At 37.5% G+C, this 26714-nt stretch overlaps 1 protein-coding gene and 1 long non-coding RNA gene across 2 annotated transcripts in view; both read right to left on the reverse strand.

Annotated features, from left to right (window-relative positions):
- The window catches only part of LOC309657222, a 40138-nt gene extending 15038 nt beyond the window's left edge, over positions 1 to 25100 (reverse strand). Inside the window, exon 1 of the long non-coding RNA XR_014261719.1 lies at positions 530 to 25100. This is a non-coding gene — a long non-coding RNA (uncharacterized lncRNA). The remainder of the gene's footprint in view (positions 1 to 529) is intronic.
- The window catches only part of KCTD16 (potassium channel tetramerization domain containing 16), a 287404-nt gene that overhangs the window by 187307 nt on the left and 73383 nt on the right, over positions 1 to 26714 (reverse strand). The gene's annotated exons all lie outside the window — the stretch shown is intronic.

The raw sequence follows: 26714 nt of genomic DNA on the forward strand, positions 1-26714 counted from the left end.
CACAGAGCTGATCTCCCTGTGCTATGCGGCTGCTTCCCACTAGTTATCTATTTTACATTTGGTAGTGTATATATGTCCATGACACTCTCTTACCCTGTTACATCTCACCCCACCCCCTCCCCATATCCTCAAGTCCATTCTCTAGTAGGTCTGTGTCTTTATTCCCGTCTTGCCACTAGGTTCTTCATGGCCTTTTTTTTTTTTTTTTCCCCCCCTTAGATTCCATATATATGTGTTAGCATACTGTATTTGTTTTTCTCTTTCTGACTTACTTCACTCTGTATGACAGACTCTAACTCCATCCACCTCATCACAAATACCTCCATTTCATTTCTTTTTATGGCTGAGTAATATTCCATTGTATATATGTGCCACATCTTCTTTATCCATTCATCTGTCGATGGACATTTAGGTTGCTTCCATGTCCTGGCTATTGTAAATAGAGCTGCAATGAACATTTTGGTACATGACTCTTTTTGACCTATGGTTTTCTCAGGGTATATGCCCAGTATTGGGATTGCTGGGGGACCTCTTCCTTATCCGAAGTTTTGCCAAACTATTTTCACGTGGATCATAATGTGTTATTCTAACAGAACAAGGCTGTCAGCAAAGCAGGGGTGGATCCTCCTGATGAATGGCAAAGTGGTCTTGCTTCCATTCTTGGTCCTCTTTGGGGTAGGGACTAAAAAAGGTTGAAGGTTTCTGTCAAAGTATTAGTGATCCATTGCCTAGGATCTCTAGGCAACACCAAATAGCTCAGTGACAAGGGAAAGAAAAATGCATTACTCCATTTTATGTATGCATAACATTCTCTTTTATGCCTTGCTTCTTAAGAGAATTCTGCCTTAACCCGCTCCATTCCTGAGACTTCATTGTGCTGATCAGAATACTGGGTAAAAAGGAAAACTAAAAGAACACTGGAGAGACTAAACTGATCTACATAATAAAGAGGAAGGTCAGGAAAAAGGACTTAAGAGAAGGGCCAGAGCTGGGGAGAGACCGAAGTACAATGGGGAGCATTCGTGACAATGAGAGAGTATTAGAAAAGGGAAGAAGAATTTTTAGATATTTTTCAGTGTCATACAAAACAACTGCCCTGTGTCTGCTTTGAGAGACTCATCAAATAAAATTCTTATGCTTGTTTGGATATTAGACTGGTATTGCAGCTGGGCATTAAAAATGCTAACACAGTAGCAAACAAACGTTCAAGGAATTATGTCCCAGAAGGCATCTTGAGACTGGATGCACTTGTAGGCACCATACTAAGCACTTATCAACATGATCTCATTTCACCATCACAACAACTGGGTACCTACACCCAGGGTTGTATGTCCAATAGTCATCACTATCCCTTCACTTTCCTCCTTACTGGCAGAGCTGGCCTCCCACTCTAGAGGCTGAACATAGCTTTTACAGACACACAATTCCCAAGCCTTCTTTGCTTCTCGACATGGAAAGTGATCTAATCCTGGCCAATGCGATGCAAAGAAAAGTAAGCTAGGGTGGAATGGGGAGATCTTGAAAAGGTTTTACTCCATATTAAAGGAGACTCACTAACATAAAATTCTTCTTCAACATACATGGTATACTTATGCTAACACATGTATGTGGAATCTAAAAAAAAAAAAAAAAAGGTTCTGAAGAACCTAGGGGCTGGACAGGAATAAAGACGCAGATGTAGAGAATGGACTTGAGGACACGGGGAGGGGGAAGGGTAAGCTGGGACGAAGTGAGAGAGTGGCATGGACATGTATACACTACCAAATGTAAAATAGAAAGCAAGTGGGAAGCAGTCACACAGCACAAGGAGATCAGCTCGGTGCTTTGTGACCCCCTAGAGGGGTGGGATAGGGAGGGTGGGAGGGAGACGCAAGAGGGAGGGGATATAGGGATATATGTACACATATAGCTGATTCACTTTGTTATACAGCAGAAACTAACACACCATTGTAAAGCAATTATACTCCAATAAAGATGTTGAAAAAAAAAAAACATAAGTGGTACAACCGGATATATCTGAATCTCTGCAGTCAAGTTGGGACCATGACCAGAGTCATATCTGATGTGATCAGTTGAAATATGGAAAGCATCTGGGTCTTCAATTGCATCACTAAACCAGTCCTGAACTTCCCAGGTCTCTCAACTTCCTCACAGAGGTAATAAACCCCTTATTGTTTAAGCCTCTTTTGGTTGCATTTTTCTCTTTCTTGCAGCTAAAAGCATTCTTACTAATGTAGCATTTAAATCTAAAAGGGGTACACTTGTGGTGGTATAGTTCTACACCTCATGCATCAATACAAGTATTACTAAAATGTTTTAGTGGAGGAGAAAAAGAAGAGAACGTCACTTAAAAGCGATATGAGGGGGAGCTAGCATGAAAGGAAATGCTTATCTGACACTTCCACCAGCATCTCCCAGGCAAATTCCCACAACCTCATCTTTAATCTTATCAGATTTAAAGCATCTCTTGAGTTTAGGTGATCTGAAACGACGTAAAATTACAGAAATCATGTCCCCAACCACCTGTCTTTCTCTGACTCTTGAATACATGGATATAGAATCAATCACTCACGTACACAGATTTTATTCTATACATAGATTTTATTCTAATTTAACTATAAGGAAGACAATTCATTTAGAGTTCTTGCCCTGGCACAAAAGGTGGGAAAGAGAGTAGGGAGGGAGGACAACCACAGAAAAGTGGAAAATATTCGACTAGCTTATTTTTCTTGATCTTGACTTCTCAAAACATTTGCTTCCAAGGGCCGTTCCTTTTCCATTTCTAGGTAGATTTGTTTTGTTTTTCTGCCAAGCAAACCAAATGCTCCAGAGGATGATGAATTCTCCAGCTGGTTAGTTACAGCAGTTTACAAGTCAGGCACTTAGAATGCAATGAAATTCTCCAAAGAATTGTTGAATTTTCTGAAGGATTTCTACAGCAAAGACATAGCTTTAAAGTTTGCTTGTTTTTATTATGTCTATAGAACACTTTTACTTTTCTAATCCACTGGTCCCTTGGAGAACTTAAAAACAAGGGGAAGGCATTACATGTAGAAGAATGTTTTGATTGCCAAATACTCTCTTTGAATGGGAACTGCCAACATGTCTACCTGTGACAAGAAGCCATTTCTCACACAATCTCTCTGCTGTAGTAGTTTACATAAATTTGTTTCTTCAATTATTTATTCATTCATCCATTCAGGTAACAAATACTCATCAAGCACTGTACCAAACACTGTTGGTGGCTCTCCAGATCTCCTGGGGTCCCTTTTGCCATTTCTAAGTTCATTCTACTTTGGTGTACTTTTGCCTCCAATTCCTTAGTTGCAAAAGTTCTTTGGAGAATTTCCCATAGACAACTGGAGCTGCCCTGCACATAAGAGCAGAGGTATTGAAGTGTCTATGAGTTGCTGTAGCCGTATTAGTGTCCTATGGCTGCTATAACAAATTACCACAAACTTAGTGGTTTAAAACAATGCAAATTTATTACCTTACAGTTTTGTAGGTTAGTAGCCAGGACACAGTTCTCACTGGGTGTTGCCAGGTTGTGTTTCCTTCTGGGGAGAATCCGTTTCCTTGCCTTTTCCAGCTTCTTGAAGCCTCCCACATTAATTGGCTCATAGCCCCTCTTCCTCCATTTTCAAAGTCAATAATATCACTTTTCTCTGTCCCTTCTTCTGTCATACATCTTTCTCTGATCTTAGCTGGGAAAGGATTTTTAAGGATTCCTGTGACTAGATTGGGCCCCTCTGGATAACCCAGGATAATCAGTCTTCCTATCTGAAAGTCCATAGCCCTAATCACATCTGCAGAATTCCCTTTGCCGTGGAAGGTAATATAATCACAGGTTCCAGGGATTAGGGCATGAAAATCTTTGGGGACCATTATTCTGCCCACCATAGCCCCCCATGATTCACTTAGTCAACGAGTGGCAGGTACAATGATTGACACCTCTCCTATCTCAGATTGGGAATGCTCTGAGGGATGATTTGCTCTCCAGGGTCCCCTGAAGCATCAGGTCACCTCTACTGGAGTTTGCCTGATCCTACCCTTCCTTGGCTTCTCCTACTTTCTTGTTCTGCTTTCTCCAATCCTTTACCAGTTTCTCCTGGGAGAACTTCCCTAATTAATTATTTGAGCACAAATTATCACCTTGGAGTTTGCTTCTAAAGAACTCTACCTAAGACAAGAGCCTGATACGTGCTAAGAAGCATGCTAGGCACTGGAACAAGACAACACGGGCTGGTCAGAAGACTTATAAACAAACAATAATAACAATAATATTTTTAAATCTATCATTTATTGAACCCTTACTATATGTCTGTCACTTTGTTTATCACTTCCTTGGATAATATCAGTTCATTTGCATAAATTTATATCATAGGTGTCATTCTCCATTATGCTCCACTTATATGTAAGCTCCATCAAGTCAAGCACCATGCCTATCCCTAAGAGTTTACATAGTGCCTCCCATATAGTAAATGCTCCACAAATGGTAGTTGAATGAGGGACTGAACAGTATAGATAAAGAAACTGAGGTGTGGAGAGGTTAAGTTAGCATATGTACACCGTTAATAATGAAGCAGTGATTAGAACCCAGTTCTGCCAACTCCAAAGCTCACACTCTGTGCTATTTTGCCACCTAAATCTACCTGTTCAATCCAAAAAGAACACAGGGCTGAAGACACTACATAGGATAAATTAGGAAAGGTTTCCTTTGTTCTCTCCAAGTCCCAACCCTGAAGTGAAAGTATTTATAAAAGGATTCCTCCACTACTAATGGCCTTAAGACTCTGATGAGGAACAAGCATATTTATGAGAAATTCTATGAATTGTAAATAGATGTGCAAAATTTGAGTCAGATAATCCGATAACATAGCAAGTAAAGAAAAATCTCCCCCATAAGAAAAAATAAAGTTCATGTGCAAACATGCCCACACATACCCAGAGAATTAAGTATCTGGGATTGTGAGTGTCATTAAACATCTCTAGGCATCTTAGAAAAGATACACCTTAGACATTTAGTTAAAAAGCAAGCTGCATCCAATTATCAAATAATTGAGAAACTGGACTTCATTAAAATTAAAAACTTCTACTCTGCAAAAGACAATGTTACAAAATGAGAAGACAAGCCACAGACTGGGAGAAAATATGTGTAAAAGACACATCTGATGAAGAACTGTTATCCAAAATATACAAAGAACTCGTAAAACTCAACAATAAGAAAACAAACAATTCAATTTAAAAAATGGTCCAAAGACCTTAACAGACACTTCACAAAAGAAGATATACAAATGGCAAGTAAGGATATGAAAAGATGCTCCAAGTCATATGTTATCAGGGATATGCAAATTAAAACCACAATGAGACACCACTACACACCTATTAGATGGCTAAAATCCAGAACACTGACAATACCACATACTGACAAGGACATGGACCAACAGGAACCCTCATTCATGGCTGGTGGGAATGCAAAATGGTAGCCACTTTGGAAGATAGTTTAGTGGTTTCTTACAAAACTAAACATATTCTTACCATATGAGCCAGCAATTATGCTCCTCCATATTTATCCAAAGAAGTTGAAAACTTACGTCCACACAAAAACTTGCACACAGATGTTCAGAGAAGCTTTATTCATAACTGCCAAAACTTAGAAACAACCAAGATGTCCTTCAGTAGGTGAAAAGATAAATAAACTGTGGTACATTCAGACAATGGAATATTATTCAGCACTAAAAAGTAATGAGCTATCAAACCACGAAAAAACATGGAAGAAAATTAAATACATATTTCTAAGTGTAAGAAGTCAATCTGAAAAGGCTACATACTGTAGGATCCCAACTGTACAACATTCTAGAAAAGGCAAAATTATGGAGATAGTAAAAAGATCACTAGTTGTCAGAGGTTATGGGGAGGGATGAATAGGGGGAACACAAAGGATTTTAGGGCACTGAAAATGCTCTGTATGATACCATAATAATGGACACATCTCATTATACATTTGTCCAGTCCACAGAATGTAAAACACCAAAGACTGAACCCTGATATAAAGTGTGGACTTTGGGTGGTCATGATGTAGATTCATCAATTGTAACAAATGTAACACTCCAGTGGGGGATGCTGATAATAGGAAAGTTATACACGTGTGAGGGCAGGGGATATATGGGAAGTCTCTGTACTTCAGCTCAGTTTTGCTATGGACCTTAAACTGCTCTAAAATAATAAAGTCTTAATTTTAAAAAAGCAAGTTGCACTGAATTACAGAGTTATCAGCCTATCTTCGATGGTTATCAATTGAAAATAAGTCAATAACTATTTAAAAATTCATGATAATCTGTTCCAGGTTATTCTGTCATTACTTTCATTTTAGTGTCAGCAAAAGAAAAATAAGATATGACATATTGGTATTCATTCAAAAAACACAGCAGTTTTAATTTAAGAGGATACAGGGTTTATATTCTAGTTAAATTACTAGACAATCTTCTAGGAAACATTCAACATTATATGCAAAATGTAATTGGCTTCTCATTTAATTACATAAAAACTGACTAATGAAATGGATATTTTGTTTTATTAAACTATGCTTTTGTGGTAAGTTCATCATCAAGATTGGCATGGACCTAAAGGGAATCAGTATTCCAGATGCAGTCTACTGAGTAGGCTACCATCTTTCCTACTGCATATGAATGCTTTTGAAAGTCTTTATAGATGGATCAAGTTTCAGTCAAAATTTTAAGATACTTCAAAATAAAATTTCAGCAATGGTTGGGGTCAGACACAGACATGACAAGAATAAAGCATCAGTGCATTTTTATAAGAGCAGACCTTTATAAACAAAGATTTAAATTTCTAGAAAAGCCACAATAAAAAATTATGGAAACAATAAACATGGACCATTGGAGAAATGTTAAAGAGCAGACATCAGTATGGCTCCTTAAACGTTCATAAAGGGAACAAATTAGGGGAGCAGCTAATTGTGGAGATTTGAGGGTTACTGTATCATGGTAACAATTTTTAAAAGCTCGAAAGAATTAGTATAAGACTATAAAATCAGACACTCTGGAAAGAAGCCACAGACTATCTAATAGAGAGAGGAAAACCTTGGAGAAAAGGCCATGAAATGAAAGAAAAAAAGAAACTCAAGTGATCAGAGAGTAGCCTTAGCAGAAACAAGAGTAGGATTTGGATGCTGTGAGAGCTGTAGGAAGTGACGCCAGTAAAGAGAAATAGCCAAGCTCCTAATGAGTTCAGTTAACACCGTGCATGGAACTTGGCCTTCAATGTCACCAAGCTTCTGTACAAATAGGCAAAGGAATTTTATGCCTTGAGCTTCACAATTTGAGGCCAACCTGGGGCCTTGGTCACTGCTGAACACTGGCCCTTCCTGGGCAGCATAATCTCTTCTAAAATATGTGCCGCCCAGGAGTCCAGCTTGCCCTTTGAATCCTGACTCCACAGAGGGTAAACGTTGGGCAGAGATCACTGGTTACTCCTGAGGAGTGGAAAGCTGAGAACTTTCTATTGAATCTGAATCTTGCTGCCTAACTCTCAGCCTCTTCTCTCGTTCTGCTCTTTCCATTGATGAACTACTTTGTTCTTTTTATTTCACCTCTTCCCTCTGCAGTGGTAGCTTTCAAATCCCTAGCTTCACACTGAAACGTCAAACCAGCATCTAAATCTAACAAGATTTTTATGTTAGCTCAAGCACAGTATCGTCAAAATCGAACTCTTGCTCTTTTCCACCCCAAACAGCACTTCCAGGAAGGGCTCATCTCTCTCTATTTCTTCTATTTCACCCTTTTGAGATCCAGGCCAAGTCTTCATCTTAAATCCTAATGGCCAGCCACCTTTGACCAGGCCTCCCCATCTCATAGCTGGGCTATAACAGATTTCTAAATGAGTGTGACCCTCTAACCCATCCTATGTAGAACAACCAGACCCAATTTCCTAAAAGAATGATTTCATCAAACCAAGCTCTGCTCAGTAGTATTCTGGATTATCCAGGCTACCAATTCTAATTCATTACCGCAGCAAGGACAACCTTACCATATCCCAAAATACTACTTCCCTGAATTGGCCTTGCAAGACACTGCCAACATCCCTCATAAACCCTGTCCTTACTAAGCTTACAATGCAAGTGCTCCTAACCACTGTTGTGTCAAATATCCTGTCAGCAATCTGATGAAGAGCCCACGAACTCTTTCTCATAAGAAGGTTTTTAAATTCATAAAATAAAACACATAAGATTATAAAGGAAACCAATTATATTAAAAATAGTTAAGATATTCCTTTAAATCTATATGGAAACATACGAGCTCCTTCACTGATGGGTCAAATAGCTAGATTTAGCAGCAGCCTAATAATTTCCCTAATTTTGAAGAAGTGATCTTAAACAATTTCAAGAATCTGAAATAACTGATATGATACAAAAATATTTATAATATCTACCAATGCCAAAGTCAGAGATGCTGCTCATATTATACTGCTTGGTGACAGTCATTCATAATTAAATATTAAATTTAAGATATAAAAACATAGATTAATTTTTTTTCCCAATCAAGTTCCCAGACCCTCTGAGCTTTACCTCATTGTAATAGTCCCTAGTCTAATGATTTTTAGGTACATCTCGCTGGATCCCCTACAAATGGAAAAAACTTGCCTCTCTAAAAAAGTGTATCTTATTTTTCAAACATGTCATGCTCAATGCATTTCAATTAAAGTATTCAGCAAGCAATTATTTACCATATATAAGGCATGATATTAAATACATAAAACCTGTCTTTAAAGGTCACACAGCCTACTGAGTGTAATAGATCTTTAAACAAATCACAGAACTGTATGCTGAGCATCTAATTAGTAGTATGTGCTAATTTCTAAGGAAGTACAAGAGAGAAGCCATAAATTTAGTATAGAATTTAGTATAGGAGAGCCAAGGAAGATAACACAGAGGACAAATGATCTGAGCAAAAGGTCAGAGTATGTGCAGGCATGGAGGTGAGTGATACTGGCATGACAGGAGTTTAGTGTGCTTGAAAGTAACGACGATTTACGACAAGTAGATCAATCAGTTCTGGAAATCTAAGGTACAACATAGTGATTACAGTCAACAATACTGTATTATAACCTTCAAAGTTGCTGAGAGGCTAGATCTTAACTGTTCTCAATACGAAAAAGAAATGACAATTATATGACGTGATAAAGGGGTTAGCTGACACTAGCTGTAGTAATCATAGTGCAATATATAAATGCATCAAACCAACATGTTAGCCAACCAAACTCACACAATGTTGTATGTAAATTATATCACAATAAATAAAATAAAAAATTCTTAGAGGCTCTTCATAGTCTAGATTATAAATTTAGAAATAGTCTAGATTGTAATTGAAAACTAAAATTTTATTCCTTTAACCTGCAAAAAAGTTTAAAAATAAAGGAATGATGGGAGATGAAGATGAGATCTTGGTTTCAGCCAGGTATTGTAAACTTAAGAATGTCAACCCAGAAGCCATCAAAGGATTCTTCTAGGCAGTCCACACTTAATTCCATTTCTTCGCTCATTCTACTCCCTTAGCTGTGAGCACCATTTTCCCTCCACTTTGCTAACATATATACTGTTACTTTCTGGTTTTAGACCTAACATCTTTCTTCTTTAAAAAATCTCATTGACCACCCTAGCTCTTGATGTTCTGAATTATTTTAATGTCCTATATTGTTATATCTTTGTAATCCACATTAAAAATACTTTTGAAACAACAGGGTTCTAAAGAAATTAATAAAAGCCCTTTAAAATCATTGTGGTTCTGTCTGAACAGATAGACAATTGCTTGACATGAGGTCACAGTTCAAGGGAAACTGCGTGCAATAATTCGAACACTTCAAGGATGACTTCTAGGGACATTAACTGAAATTACTGAAGGTGAAAACTACTCTTCTTCTAACAGACATCAAGAGAAAATAAAAACAGAACTTTTTTGGAAGCAAATGTCTTGGTAATGTACATAACCAAAAGAGAAGATTTCACATCTGTCTATAAAGCACATCATTAATGGATGCTCAGAAGGAAAGATCTTACTGATATAAAACAGCAAGAGATCCTTGAAAAAGAAGTTATTATGGAAACTGCTTTTCCGTGGACATTTACTATTCCAGTAACTGAGCAGCATTCAGGCACACTGACTTGATGATAAACGTGTTTAAGATGGATAAAGTAAAGAACACTTATGATTATAAAAGAAAAATTTCAGTACAAAAAATAATAATAATCTTAATGGATATATTTTAGTATATTTCGTCCATATAGTTCACGCAGAAAATGTTCCCAAAAGGAAAATTTATGGTAAAGGTTTTTATTGTTTGGTTTTATATGCTTAATAAATGTTCATTACAAGTTTCCATTTGGATTTTCTTTTCATTTCATTTATTTTTGATAGCTCTCTTAATTTTATGGTATAAAATGCATTTCTAGAAACAGAAGTACAATTTACAATTTTTTGCCAGTTGGAAATAGTGCCCAGTATTAAGGATATTTTAATGTGTCACCAAAATCTGGTAACCAGTTAGGTCTTAATAAAGGGGTTGCCTCATCTTATCTGACCCTCATTGAAACATGTATTATTACCCTCAAGTTACAGACAAAGAGACTGACACTCCAGGTAGCTAAGTGGATTTTTCCTTTCCTAAGATCTTTGGCTCAAGAACATAATTCAGAGGAGAAAAGCACCAAGATAGAATCAGTAGAGGGAATGTGTGTGGCATTGTCCAGTCTTGGACAATAGGTATCCCTCTCCTATCAGATAGTGTTTCCTAGGCAGACAAGGGAAGGGTGACATGAGACCAGTGATAAGTAATCTCCATAGACAGGTAAAAAAATATTAATGACAGGCACCTCACAGCCTTAAAACTCAGTCCTCTTAAATCCTTAGCAGATAGGCATTGGAGCTGAGCCCTGAGATTTGCTCTCATGGGATGTAGGAACATTAGATATCCTAGGGTGAAATGCAGTAATAAGATGCAGGTTCGGGCACATTCTAGTTCCCATAGGAAACTGGAGGAAGGGACAAGCAATAAATGAAAATTTTCTTCATCTTTTACAGCACTCTGATTTACTATCACTGTTAATTTTTTAAAGTAACCAGTAGTGATGCCATGAATAAAGGGGGAAAAATGCATCAATGAAATGCCTTTTCAAAGATTCCATTTTCAAGCTGCCCACATAACAAAGACACTCTCTAAAGACATGATGTGACTCACTGGAGAAGTAAAGGAGAAATTAATTATTTGATTTATTGACTACTTTAAAGACATTCCTTTTTTCTTCACCTGGATTCAAAGGCAGATAGCAAACATGTTCAAATCCAAAGCACATGACATACCCACAAATAACCAGGGTCCGCTGACCATCTGAGAACCAATCAGGCATCATCGTAACCACCATGTGCACAATGCTGCCCAGACTATCAAACCACGTTTTCACATCTGGTCCGGCGGGAGCTCACAGCAAGCTGGTGAGCCCTATTTAGTTAATTTTTGCTGTTATCTCCATTTGCAAATTTGTAAACTGGGTTTAACAAATTTAAGTAACTTTTCACAACTAGAAATTGGCACCATCAGAATTTAAAGCACTCTTTTCTATCTCCAAGCCCAGTATTCTTTCTCCAGAGCAATGTTTATGAAAGTCTGATTCAAGGATCATTTGCAAAGGATCACTAGGGATAGCCTTAAAAGGGTAAATCCTGAAGCCTCACCCCAGGCTGCCTGTGCCAGAATCTGTATAGTAAGGAGCTATTCATCTGTACCTTCAATAAGTCCCTGGAGTGATTTTATACCGGCTAAAGTTTAGGAAGTACTGCTCTAGATCTTCATATGGTGCTTTTGTCTTAATAGTATCAAGGATTATTAAAGTATAACCTTAAGAGTTGATCTAGCAATTGAAAGCATAGAATCTGACATCAAGCTGCATAAATTGGAATCCTGGCTCTGTCACTTATGAGTTGTTAACTTTGGGCTGATTACTTAATCTCTCTGTTGCCTTAGTTTTTCTCAACTGTAAAATGGGGCTGAGGTAAGGAGTGGTGGCCATGACAAGACACCTACAGACTTCCAGCCACAGGGAGTATAACTGATCAATCGACCAAGGGCCCTGGTCCCTGTGCTCTGAAATCCAGAGCAGTATTTGTACCAATGCCCAACTTCACACAGGCTTCTCCCTGCCAGTGACAGAGCACAGGAAAGGTATTAAGGCAGGCCTTTTTCTGGAAGACACAAGACTCCTTAATGGCTAAATTGGACTCAAGGACTCCCCGATAGTCTTGCCTAGCTTTCCCCAAACTGATGGCAATCTCATCAGATCCTTCCACCTAAACTTCCTTCCCTTTCTCTCTCACTTGAGGTAAAACTTGGAAATAGAGACACAGATGTAGGGAACAAACGTATGGACACCAAGAGGGGAAAGCTGGGGCGGGGGTGGGGGGAGAATGAACTGGGAGATTGGGATTGACATATATACACCAATATGTATAAAATAGATAACTAATAAGAACCTGCTATATAAAAAAAATAATAATACAATTAAAAAAAGAAAAAAGCCTAGCAGGCCTTCTAGCCTCTTCCAACTCACTCCCCATTTTCCCTCACAGACATTTTCCCTAATAAAATGCTTGTCTATACAACCCTGCCTTGGCATTTCCTTCTGGAAGGACTTAAACTAATACATAAGGATAAAGTGAGGTAAATCATAAAATGTATTTAGACTAATACCTGATACATAACGAGTGCTCAGTAAACAGTCGACATACTATCATCATTACTCTTACTTCTGCTATTACTACTGTCATTATTGCAATTATCATAGGAAGTAGATTTTTTTTCCTCACCACTAAGTGATATCACCACCACGATATCATTGATTTGATTCTGCGGAACTCAGTTTATATAAAAGGACTTTGCAGATATTCTTAAAATTAAGAATTGAAAAAGAAGCATAATTCTTCCTTGTAAAACTACAGAGTTAAAATTAAATGACAAACTCTAAAGCACAATGCAGATGTCCATTAGTTATAACATCTGTTTCTGCACACCCAACCCTCATCCTTAGGGACAATGTTCCCAAAAATGATAGTGGAAATTACAATGATGTCTCTGCTAGAGAATCTCTAGGCCAATCCAGACATGTATGTACCTAAAACTCACTAAATTGGGAATAAAATCTAAATATAATATTTTATTGGGGTGAAAGAAAGAAGATATCTTTACTCACACACTTGTGACGTACATGATATTTGACCATGATCCCAAACAAAGCAACCAGAAACATAAAGAAATAAAGAGAGCTATCTAAAAATAAAACAAAACAAAAATCACCAAACCTTCAGGTTTCATATCAAATTAGGCCTGACAATTGGCGATGACTCAAAACAAAAAAGAAAACATTCCTGCCCAAAACATCAAGTGATGATGCCAATGATCTACATCCTTTATCAGAAAAAGAAGTCATTTATTATCATCATTAGCAGATGGCTTGAAGGGGGAAAAAAAAAAAAGACTAGTATGACAGCCACGACAATCACATGCTTTCCACTTAGGCCTGTGGTTGAAACATAAAAATTCGGTACATCTAAAAATTGTTCTATCTGGTATTCTGAGTTTTGAAGAAATGGATAAAAACTTACAAAGGGATTGGTCCTTTAATAAAAGGTTTGCTGCCATGTCAGATCAACCAAATACCAACTACAAAATACTACTACTGGAATCCAAAGCCCTATGTTTGCAAAATAGACAGCAGTGTAGAATGCAATTTTTGAATTAAAATAGAAATGCTTCTTTCATACTCCAGTAGTTTTATATTTGTGGGGTTCCTGGTAGCACATGAGAACATATACACTATGAAAGTGTTTTGGGTAGCTCCAGTGAAAACTCCATGGTATATTTGTGCTATGCTCAGAAAAACAAAAAGTCACTGAGTTCCAACATACATATTTAGAGGGTACACAGCATATTAAGGCCCCTTGGCTCTAGAGAAGCCAGAGATGGGGAAAAAAGGACTGTAACAGAAGGCTGCCAAAGAGAAAATGGGAAGGGTAGGAGAAGACATGGAAGGAGAGAACACTAAGAAAGTTGTAAGTACAAGTTTCACTTTGAGATGCTTTCAGCCAGTTAAAGATGGCTATGCCAACTACTTTACATGTCAGACTTTGAATAAAATGTTAAAGTATTTGTTCCCTTATCTTTCTTTTTCTTCTTATCCCAAAGGTGCTGAGGACTAATTTTAGGCTCTCAGATTTTCTCAAGCGCTGAACAGTCACCCTGCCATTTGCAAGAGGCTGAGACACTTGCCTAAATCTCTGATCTTTCTTGGTTCTCAGGAAATTTTTCTTTTGTGATACAGCTGCAGTAGCAATTACATACGACTCCTTGTGGAGACCTTCTTCACACCATCCTACAAACTCCCCTCTGGAGGGGAGAGACTCAGTGTTTTGGGAAGCAATTTTGTCTCCAATTGTATCTATCACCTCCACGCCTCTGGCGGCAGCTGAACAGTGGTGGTTTACGTGAGGTGCTTCTGTGATGGCATATTTCAGACAGTTCCTCAGGGATTCTGGCCCTGACACTCAACCCTGAATCCTGAGCAAACCAGTTTATGGTGAGAGCTATGGAAGAGGAGAGAGGAGCATTCATAACTTTAGAAATGCCTACCCTCTTCTTCTTCTAAATTCTTTTCTTCAAGCAATGTTCTGTTTTTAATCCTTAGCAATATTTTTCCTTAGCTATAAAGATGTTGACATTAAAAAGTGTATCTGATACACTTTTTAACTTAAAAAGCAATCTGTTTTTAACTTGAAATCTGTTTCTTATTTTTTTAATAAGTGACAAAATATAGCAGGTAGCAATTAGTAAAAAAAAAGAAACATGGCCTGTCTTTTGTATATGCCATTCAATATTACTGGAGAATTGCATTTACTATACCTGTCAGTGCTAAAATCAGGGACTATAAAAACTCAGCATAATTCACTTACTCCCCTGGATTCAAGGGAATTGCTACTGCTAGAGATTTAGAAAACCAGCCTTTGAGCTTTCCTTCTCACACAAAATAGGCTACTAAGCCACACTGTGAAGTAGGAAATGTTTCTTTTCATAGCTTTCCATCCTTCTTTTAACATCGCCTACAGAATGGATTGCTCTTGTTTTGCCTTTTTATAATCAATGCCTTCTTCTTATGTTCATAGAACCTCAAATTTCCTGGGGGACTTACTCTTTCCTCACTCGTAGTCCCTGTTCTATCAAGGGCTAACCCTACTTCCTAGGTCTGGACAACCAGAATAATAGTCGATGGTTCAGAGATGGGAATAAAGCCCAACCCAGGCCAATGGATGAGAACCTCCAACTTCTAATTACAATTCTGAAAAAGATGCTTTATTTGATGGAGTTACTTTGTGGAAAAATTATAAGTCTGAAGTCACTAGTGACCTAGTTACTAGTTACTAGCCACATCATGGGAAGAATCTGCCCGAGAATGAGGCCAACAGAAACTGGGACTTCCCTGGCGGTCCAGTGGTTAAGACTCCATGCTTCCACTGCAGGGGGCACAGGTTCAATGCCTGGTTGGGAAACTAAGATACCACATGCCACGTAGGGAGCGGCCCCAGAAAAAAAAAAAAAAAAAGCTATGCAAGCCATGAAAATGAGGAAGACAGATTCCTGGCTACATAATTTGAGTAAGTGAATGTAGCCATTTATGAAGCCATATTACTCCTGGATTTTTAAATACATTTCTTTCCTAGTTTAAGTCAAATAGTGTTGGATTTCTGTGATCACAACCAAAAGAGTACTTACTGATAAAATCTAATACCTACTGATTTATGTCTCCCATGTAAACAAAGCTCTTATTTATCCTTCATTTGTTAAGGGACATATATTTTCATGCCCTACAAAGACACGGTGTTCATAAAGCCAGCCTCTTTTCCATTTCCATCAAGGAAATATAGTTCTCCATTTTTGTTTTTGTTTTCTCTTAGTTATGATCTATGCTAATGATTATCTATTGAACTGATTAGAGTTAAGGCATAATTGGCTGAAAATAGTTGGCTGTTGCACTTGTATCAGTTACATGTGTTAAAAGTAGTATGTAATACGGAACTTCAAGCATAATAATGGAACTGATTAAGAAGGTATTTTTGACCAAAATGACAGAGAAAGTACAAGGAGGAATCTTCTGAGTTGTCCAGTGTGGAGTAAAATGTAGTTTATAAGGTGATGGTTCAGCTACAATGCAGTAAGCTCATTCCATACTTTCTCTAATTACCATTAAAATTACTGGATAGCATGAATAAGGCCCCTATCTGATAACACTAAAAGTAAATAATAGAACTAGGAGCATGACCAACATGGTACAGACATTCCTGTGTTTTTCCCTCCCATACCTCCGAGCTTGAACTCCACAAAGTCCTGAATCCCAAGACTATGCAGCAGATACAATCAGCAGACACTTCAAGAGAAATTTGCTTCTTCTCTCTTCATGGCCAGAAAACCAGGAAGACGCCCCCATGTGGGATGGATATGTGGGGGGAAACTGGTTTAATTTAATATTTTTTACTCTCCTGTGCTGGTCCCAGGCAAGGCTCAGTCATGAGACAATACTCCTGTGCAGATTTTTGGATAATTGGAAAGGATATATTTCTCTATGACCAGAGGAACTGGAAAATGGGGTCTCTGTGATCTCAAGTGTCTTTCTTCCTTCCCTCTCCTTCCTCTGTCACCAAGTCAGTCACAGGACTGGCTACATAAAGATAAGATAAGCAGAGTTCCGAATAAGAAAACTTACCAGAGATAACGAGGGGCATTACAAAATGATTAAAAAAGGGTTAATTCATGAAGAAATATAAAAATCCTAAATGTATCTGCACCTAATAACATATTCAAAATATGTGAAGCAAAAATGAATGCAACTAAAAGGACAAGTAGGCAAATCCATAATTATACTTGGAGACTTCAACACTCATCTCTCAGTAATCAAACATCAAATAGAAAGAAAATAAAGAAGGATAAATAAGTCCTGAACCACACTATCAATCAACTTGACCTAATTAACATTCATAAAGCATTTCACGTAACAAGAGCATAATACATGTTCTTTTCAAGTCCACATGGAATATTCAATGAGATAGACAACATACTGGGTCATAAAAACAAACTTTAATAACTTTTTTTAACTGAAAAAATGTGAGGTATTATTCTCTGATCATAACAAAATCGAACCAAAAATCAGTAACAGAAAGATATCTGAAAAATCTCCAAATATTTGAAAGTTAAAAACACACTTCCAAATAATCTATGCATCAAAGAGTAAGTCTCAAGGAAGTTAGAAAATATTCTGAATTGGATTCTCTTTGCAGGTGGCCAAGATGGCGGAGTAGAAAGACCCTGAGCTCACTTCTTCTCATGACCACACCAAAATCACAACTATCTGTAGAACAACCATCAATGAAAAGGACTGGAACCTACCAGAAAATATTTTGAATTGAATAAAAATAAATGTATATCATATTAAAAATTATGGGATGAATCTAAAATGGTGCTAGAAGACAACTTATATCATTTAATGTTTCTATTAGAAATGAAGAACACTCTCAAATGGATAATTGAAGTTTCTAGCCTAAGACACTAGAAAAAGAACATGTGGAACTTAAGCAAGTAGAATGAAGTAAATAACGAAAATAAAATAGAAGAAGGAAAAATAGAAAACAGAAAAAAAATCAATAAAACCAAAAGCAACTTTTTGAAAAGATCAACAAAATTGGTAGAATTCTGTCCAGATTGACAAAGAAAAAAGCAGGAAGGCACAAACTATCAATATCAGAATATATCACTACAGATTCCACAGACATTAAAATAATTATAATTCTAAGAATGACTTTATGGCCATAAATTCAACAACTTAGATGATGTGGACCAATTGAAAGACACACTACCAAACTCACTCGAGAAGAAAGAAATAATTTGAATAGCTCTATATCTATTTAAAAACTTTAATTCATAATCTTAAACTTCTAACAAAGAAAACTCCAGGTCCAGATGGTTTCTCTGGTGAATTTTACCAAGCAGGTAAGAAAATAATAATATACCAATTCCTCACAATTTCTTCCAAAAAACAGAAAAGAAGGGAATACTACTCAACTCATTTTATGATGCCAGCAGGACTCTGACAACAAAGCCAGACAAGGACAATATAAGAAATGAAAACTACAGACCAATATCCTTCATAAACACAGATATAAAAGACCTCAACGAAATATCAGAAGTCAAATCCAGCAATATATAAAAAGAAACTCAGACTAAGACAAAGTAGGGTTTATCTCAGAAATGCAAGGCTGATTCATTATGAGAAAATAAATCAATGTAATCCATCATATTAACAGACTAAGGAAGAAAATGACATCAATCATGCCAATAGATAAAGAAAATTTTTTGGCGGAATTCAATATTAATTCACAGTAAAAACTCTTAGCAAACTAGAAATAAAAGGGATCTTCCTTAACCGGATTAAGGATCTCTATAAAAACATGAAGTTAACATCATAATTAATCATCAAAGAATTAATGCTTTCCCCCTAAAATGGGCACCAAGGTAAGGATATCCACTTTCACCATTCCTATCCAACACTGTATAAAAGTCCTAGTCATTGAAATAAGGCACAATAGAAGAAATAAAATACCTACAGATTGAAAAAAAAGTGAAGTTGTCTCTACTCACAAGCAACATCACTTATTTGTATAGAATATTTCAGGGCATCTACAGAAAGCTCCTGGACCTAATAAGTGAGTTCAACATGGCTGCAGGATTCAAGGTCAATACATTAAAATAAATCACATTTCTTTACAGTAAGCAATGAACAATTGAAAATCAAAATTTGAACAGATATTTCAAAAGTTCCAAATAGACATTTTTCCAAAGAAGACACACAGATGGCCAACAGGTACATGAAAAGATGCATCAGTAATAATCAGGGAAATGAAAATCAAAACCACAGTAAGATACCACCTCATACCTGCCAAAATGGCTATTATCAAAAAGACAACAAATAACAAATGTTGGCAAGGATGTGAAGAAAAAGGAACCCTTGTGCACTGCTGGTGGGAATGTAAATTGGTGTAGCCACTATGGAAGGAAGTATGGAAGTTCCTCAAAAAATTAAAAGTAGAAATACCATATGATTCAGCAATTCCACTTCTGGGTATTTATCTCAAGAAAACAAAAACACTAAATTGAAAAAATATATGCACCCCCATGTTCATTGCAGAATTATTTATAATAGCCAAGATATGGAAGCAACCTAAGTACCCATTGATGGATGAATAGATAAAGAAGATACGGTAGCTATATGCAATGGAATACTACTCAGCCATAAAAAGAATAAAATAGTGCCATTTGTGACAACATGGATGGACCTTGAGGGAATTATGCTAAGTCAGATAGAGAAAGACAAATACCAGATGAGCTCTCTTATATGTGGACTCTGTTTTTCAAAAAGCTTATAGATACAGAGGATTGGTGGCTGCTAGAGGCAGGGGGTGAGGGGTAGCAGAAATGGATCAAAAGGTTTTAACAATGATGTTCATAAATGCTCATAAGAAAACTATTAGAATTTAAACACTATTGACATTGCAATAATCATACTTATAGGGTTCTGTTATGCACATACATTGGGCATGCTTGGAAAGAGGGAGAGAAGGAGGGAAGGAAGGAAGGAAGGAAGGAAGGAAGGAAGGAAGGAAGGAAGGAAGGGAGGGAGGGAGGGAGGGAGGGAGGGAGGAAGGAAGGAAGGAAGGAAGGAAGGAAGGAAGGAAGGAGGGAGGGAGGGAGGGAAGGGGGGAGGGAAGGAGGAAGGAAGGAAAAGCAAGCACATAGGTAGGCAAGCTTGTCAGATAATTCAAAAAAAAAAGAAAGAAAAAGAAAACCAAAAATTCTGTAAAATACTCCAAAACATGAAATACTTAGGGATAAATGTAACAAAATATTATGTGCTACATCTGTTGCTGAAAACTCAAAAACACAGATGTAGGAAAGTAAAGAAGAATGCAAATAAGTGAGGGATATACCATGTGTGTTGATTGGAAACCTCAATATTTTAAGAGTTTAATTTTCCTCAAATCTCCCCCAAATTGATCTATGAATATAACACAACTGCAATAAAAATTCTAGCAGGATTTTTGTTGTTGCTGTTAGAGATATTGACAAAGTGGTTCTAAATTTTAATGAAATGCAAAGGAACTAAAGTGGCCAAAACAATTTTGAAAAATAAGAACAAAATTGGAGGACTCATTTAATTTTTCAAACACTTATTATAAAGTTACAAAACAAGACAGTGTGGTATTGATGAAAGGACAGTTAAATAGATCAACAGAATAGAAGAAAGACTTCAGATACAGACAATAGAAATTGGTTTTTGACAACAGTGCAAAAGCAAGTCAATGGAGAAAGAATAGCCTTTTCAACAAATGGTGCCAGACAATGGAACATCTATAAGCAAAAAAAAAAATAATGGTAATCTCTACTTATACCTCATACATTAAATAAAATTTAACTCAAAAGGGATCCTACACTTAAATGGAAAATATGAAACTATTAAACTTAGAAGACAACACACAAGATCTTTGAAACCTTGGGTTAGGCAAAGAGTTTTTAGATACATCAAATCACAACCCATAAAATTAAAAATTGATAAATTTGACTTTATCAAAATTAAAAACTTTTGCAAAAAACTTCTGCAAAAAAACCAACAAATGAAAAGACTAACTACATACTGGGAAAAAACAGCCACAAATCATATATCCAACAAAGTACTAATATCCTGAATACATATATATATATAATATATATATATATACACATACATAGTGTTCACACACACACACACATAAACCTCAGAACTCAACAGAAAGGCAACAAATAACTCAATTAAAAACTAGATTAAATATTTTAACAGATATTTCCCCGAAGAAGATATATATATGACAAATAAGCACATGAAACGATGCTCAACCCCTTTAGCCATTAGGTAAATGCAAATTAAAAACACAATGAGATACCACTACAAACGTACTAAAATGGCTAAAATCTAAACACTAACCATTACAGGTACTGACAACGTTGTAGATAACTGGAACTCTTATTCTGGTGGAATTGCAAAATGGTATAATTACACTGGTAAATAGTTCAGCAGTTTCTTATAATGTTAAGTACATACATATACCCAGCAATTCCTACTTCTGGTTGTTTAACCATCTACTTCTAGTTATTTACCCTAGAGAAACACCATCTTATGTTCACACAAAACTTGTAAACAAATATTTATAGCAGCATTATTTTTAATCACCGAAAGTTAGAAACAACCCACTTGTCCTTCAGGGGGTGAATGGATAAACAAACAGGGCTGTAGTCATACAATGGAATGATATTCAGAAATAAAAAGATACGGACTTCTAATGCAGTCAACTACATGAATGAATCCTAAACATATTATGTAGATGAAAGTAGACAGGCTTAAAAGATGAAATACTGTATGCTTCCACTTATATGATACCGTGGAAACAGCATGACCAATTCAGAGGTCAGAAGTTGCTAGAGGTTAGTGATGGAGGAAGGCCTGGACTACAAACGGGCAGCACGTAATTTTTTGGAGTGATGGAACCGTTCTGTATCCTGATTGTGTTGGTGAATTTGTCAAAATTCACAGAACAATATACCAAAAAGGAAAAAAAGTAAATTTTACTGTACGTAAATTTTGAAAAGTCAAATTTTTAAAAATCTGGTTTATCATGCTGGCCCTGCCATCATCTTGCTAAGTGATCTCAGATACTTACATCATCTCTTTGAGATACAAGTTTCTTAGATGGAATAGGAAGGTATTGGTCTAAGTTCTTTTCCAAGTTTAGCCATCTGTGATTGAAATTATACGATGCAAATACCTGTCTACTCTCTAATTAAGCTTAGTACGCACTCTACATAGGGAAGTCATTCTGCAGTTTATGAGGTTTTGTTTTTTTTTTTCTCAGTAAGGCTTCCACTCAGCCCAAAGGAGCCTTATCATCACAATCATCAGCAGCAGTATCATCAACTTTGAGCTATGTACACTGCCTGAATTCACAAGATAATTCAATAATTCCAGATTATGAAGCCCACCAAATAACACAAAGAAGTATACAATTGCAAATTATTATTTCTGCCCTACAGCAAACTTTCCAAAGAGAAATAAAACCCTTAGGGGAAAAACATAGAGTGAGTTTTTCAGCCTCAGGGAAGGATATAGAATCTACGGATATATAGCAACACTGAATAAATGATATTAACTCCATCACTCAGAGCTCTGCTTCACACCCTGTCATTTGCACTGTGGACTTCACACTCTGTCATTTGCACTGTGGATTAAACACAGGATACGACTGTCATCATTATGTAATTTCTTGCAACAGTGCTATTTTTTAATTACACAGATTATGGAACAGAATATCAATAGGAAAGAAGACCTCTCCTTCCAGGAAACCAGAACCTATTAATCAAAAAGGAACATTTCCAGGTCTCTGCCAGATACAGAGGGCTAAGAGAAAGGGGCAAATTCCTTGAAAAATGAGGATCATAGTAATTCCATTTCTAAGTACCTATCCTAAATAAACCACATGCAAAAATATTCCCTGCAGCATTATTTATAATAGTGGAAAATTATAAGTAATCTAAATGTCTACCATTAAGAGATTGGCTAAATAATCTGTGATATAATCATATAATTCTAAAAGCAAATAAATGAATTAAAGATACATACATCAAAATTGATAATTCCCTAAGAAATATTGAGAGACAGAAATAATATTGTAGAACAATGTCATTTCCTTTTTCAAAAAGACACACACAACAGTTCTGTACATCATCTATAGATATATATTAGAATTATTTTGAAGAGTACACACCAAATTCATAACAAAGTTGACTCTCGGGAGAAGAGGCTGGTACTGGTTTTAAAACAAAGGAGCTTTTAAGAAAAAATGTATTCACGTATTTTTTTGTATAATTAAAAATTACTTTCAAACAAAGGATGCAATGAACACTACCAAAGAGAGCTAGTTCATCAGGAAATTTTCCCAAGGCCACTTTAGAAAGATCCTAAGGACACAGCGAAACAATGTCAGAGGATAGAATGCTCAGCCTTGCAAGAAAGGCTTTGCTCACGACCCAGGCTATTTTAATCTGGGAGCCGCATTTTAGGAATTAGGAGTCCATGCTACATCGTTCAACCACACAGTCCTGAAATGATCTCCAACATTACATTTTCAAGTCTTCTGAGCAGATCATTGTTTAATTTCACTCCCACCACCCACCTGACTCGCAGCGTACATCCTTTACCACCTAATGGCCCCAAAGCACAAAATGACACATTTATTTTTAAATTTAGAGTGAATGAAAACTGATTTTGTTTGAGAATACCATGATACCCTTTGGGATAATTAGGAATACCCTGCGGTGTCACAAAAGCAGAATTGGGAAAGCACTGGCTTGTATCGTTGCCATGGGAATATGCCTTCTGTAACCATCCAGTTCTAGAGAGAGCAGGAGACAGGGGAGAAATCTCGGAAGGGCTGTAAATAGGGCAAGGCAGAGTCACTAAGTAAATAATACCAGTGGGTCAGAAGCTTTGCCTTCCCCTGTCTGTCCAGGCAACATGACATGTGAGGAAGGAAGACAGAGAATCTGCACTGGTTATCAGATTGCACTGAGTCCACTCTGCTCAGATCCATTTTGCAGAATTACATGCAGATGGAGGAGGAGTGACTGGGGGGTGGGACTGTTACTCTCTGCAGTTGTCCAAACCTGTCACTGACCAGCTGTGTGATTACAATGCAGGGGGCCCGGAGCTCCGCTTTCCTTTTTGCTGTTAAGAGTATCAGCCCCTCCATGGAGGTGTATTATGTTTCCCAATTTTAATTTTAGCATCTACACTTTGGCAATTTGCATTTAAATGTGTTGTCAGAGAACTTCCAGAAATCTTTAATAGGAAGACCGATTTGCATTTTAATATGCTGCTAAAGAATTTCAAAATATCTTTTTTTAGTGTGAATACATATTACCAGAGGAATGGCCACAGTTAAAGAAATTATAATTACCTGGGTACAATTTAAACAGAGCTGGCTTTCAGAAGCACTATGGTTTTGTCGGACTCTGTTAAAAGTTCCTTGTAAAACACAGAGTCAGAAAGAAAAAGGAAACCTTCTGATTGATGAGACTTTACAGGTAGAATTGATACCTTCAAAAGTACAGAAATCCAAGCAGAGAAGTGAGTACACAAGGGTTGAGGTAGGTTAGTTAAAAGAAAGGAAGGTCGTCTGAAAGAGGAAACTGGAAGATAGCACTTTCCTTGCTGTCCCTTGCCAGTGCCTCACCCAACCCTTTCTTCTTGGCTGAAGTCCAAAGGCCGAATTCAGACAGGTCAAGTCCTGACAACATGTAGAGCAAATGTTTCTGCCCACCCTTCTCATTTACTATTTCATAAGCAAAATCATTATCCTGGACTGTGGAGAAATACTGATGAGGTCATGACCTCACATTCAGAATAATAAAAAATATTATACATCCCATTCCTTCTGCCTCCTCATCCACAATAACTCTGGGTTACCTTGTCTTAGCAACCTCTACACACTTTTCCAACTGTTAATTGCTGCACTGTTATAGTAACCTTTAACCTTCCCAAGCTACCTGTCTCCTACACATCTTGCTCCCTGAAGACTTCTGACCATAAATGCCACACATTCTGAGTTGGATTGAAGAAGGAGAAAAGGGGGAGGAGAAGGAGGAAGGGACAGAGAAGAAAAAGAAGTAAAAAGAGGATGATGAGAAGGATAAGGAGAAAGAGAAAAGAAGGAGAAAAAGAAGGAAAAATTCAGAAATTCTATCTTCTGAAAAACCTTTTAACCTTTTGCGCACGTGGTTTTTTTTTTTTTTATTTTTTTATTTATTTATTTATGGCTGTGTTGGGTCTTCGTTTCTGTGCGAGGGCTTTCTCCAGTTGTGGTAAGCGGGGGCCACTCTTCATCGCGGTGCGCGGGCCTCTCACTGTCGCGGCCTCTCTTGTTACGCGGAGCACAGGCTCCAAGACGCGCAGGCTCAGTAGTTGTGGCGCACAGGCCTTGTTGCTCTGCGGCATGTGGGATCTTCCCAGACCAGGGCCCGAACCCGTGTTCCCTGCATTGGCAGGCAGGTTCTCAACCACTGCGCCACCAGGGAAGCCCCAACGCAAGTGGTTTTAAATAACTAATGTCTCCTTTTATTGAATGGAAATTCCCTTTAGAAGCCCCCAGATGAGTTTATTTTGCAAATGGTGCTTTTGTATTGTTAAAAAGTAAGACAACCGGCCCAATAATGGGATTGCTTATGCTAAGCCCCGCATCAAACGAAGACTTAATTAAGGTTTTGGCTCTGCCAGAAATGGAATCTCAAACCAGCCAATCGGGAGACAGCCGATGACTACTAGTTAGGGCATCTACCTGTTAGACCCCTGCCATCCCCTAAAGGAAAGTGACCTTACCATAAACAACCTGCTTTTTTGTCTAGTGTAACTTCCTGCTCCTTTCTGGCTCTAAAGTCATTTTGCACTGCTCCTCAGAGCTCCTTCCTATTGGCTAGATTGGATGTTTCCGATTGGACTGATTTTCGCTCAAACTTAAAAATTTTTAATATGCCTCAGTTTATCTTTTCACAGGTCTGGTGACAAAAGAGGGAACCCAAGGAGACCCTCGACAGCCCTCAGGAGCAATAAGCAACAACAGCAAAGGTACCTGCAGAGCCCCTTGAGTCACAGCTTTCTCGCTGCCTCTAGGTAAGGTCCCTCGGATGCTCCATCCACAGCTTATGTGTTGGGAGCTTTCAGACTTTGAGCATTTCTTTTCCCACCTGGGTCCCCAAACTGGCAGGAGTTGGGCTGGATCTGACGTAGAAATCAGACTGTTTCCGGTGACGGACTAGGTCCGAATTAGAAACAGGATGGGTCTGACTTAAGCTGGACCGTCCCCAGAGTGAGGCCTTAGGTGAATAGAATTTTGTCTGAAAGCTGAACAAGCAGGTCAAGCTTACCAAAGACAATGGTGAATGACAGTGGTCACAAGCCATTCCAAAGACACGGAGCTCTAAATCTAGAACATAGGAATTTCTTGATTTCCATCTTAAAGATCCTCTTCCTGATATAAAAAAGCAAACTGAGGATAATGTAGTGGGATGGGTGGGTCAGCCTCCGTATCATTCAGATTGCAAACCTATTCTTTGAAAAATTTAAAACAACTAAATTTGTTTACAAATCAAATTTTTACAAGACCAGAAATGTGGCTCTAGAAACGCTCCAAAGCCCACCTATCCTTTTGTGAGTCCCCACACCTCCCCTATTCATCTCACAAGGCTTGCAGATACTGTAAAACATCTTGACTTATGGAACAAAGTCCTTCTTGGTGAAACTTGCATTCTTTCTCTGTGCCTTTTGAGATGTTAAGTATTCTACCTGGTCTTCTCTAGGAACCAAGGTAATTTTTATCAAGGGAAAAGAAAAGGAAAGGCTATTTCGCAAACTAGGCCTGTGAAACATCTTAAAAGTTTCTTTCACAAATATTAGTAAAAAGCTTTAGCCCTCTGAGCAAGTAACCTCAACTTATTCCATGTGTCAGAAACACAATTTGAATCCAACC

The sequence above is a fragment of the Balaenoptera physalus genome, assembly GCF_965194825.1.
Source record: "Balaenoptera physalus genome assembly, chromosome: 3".
NCBI classification, from domain to species: Eukaryota; Metazoa; Chordata; class Mammalia; order Artiodactyla; family Balaenopteridae; genus Balaenoptera; species Balaenoptera physalus.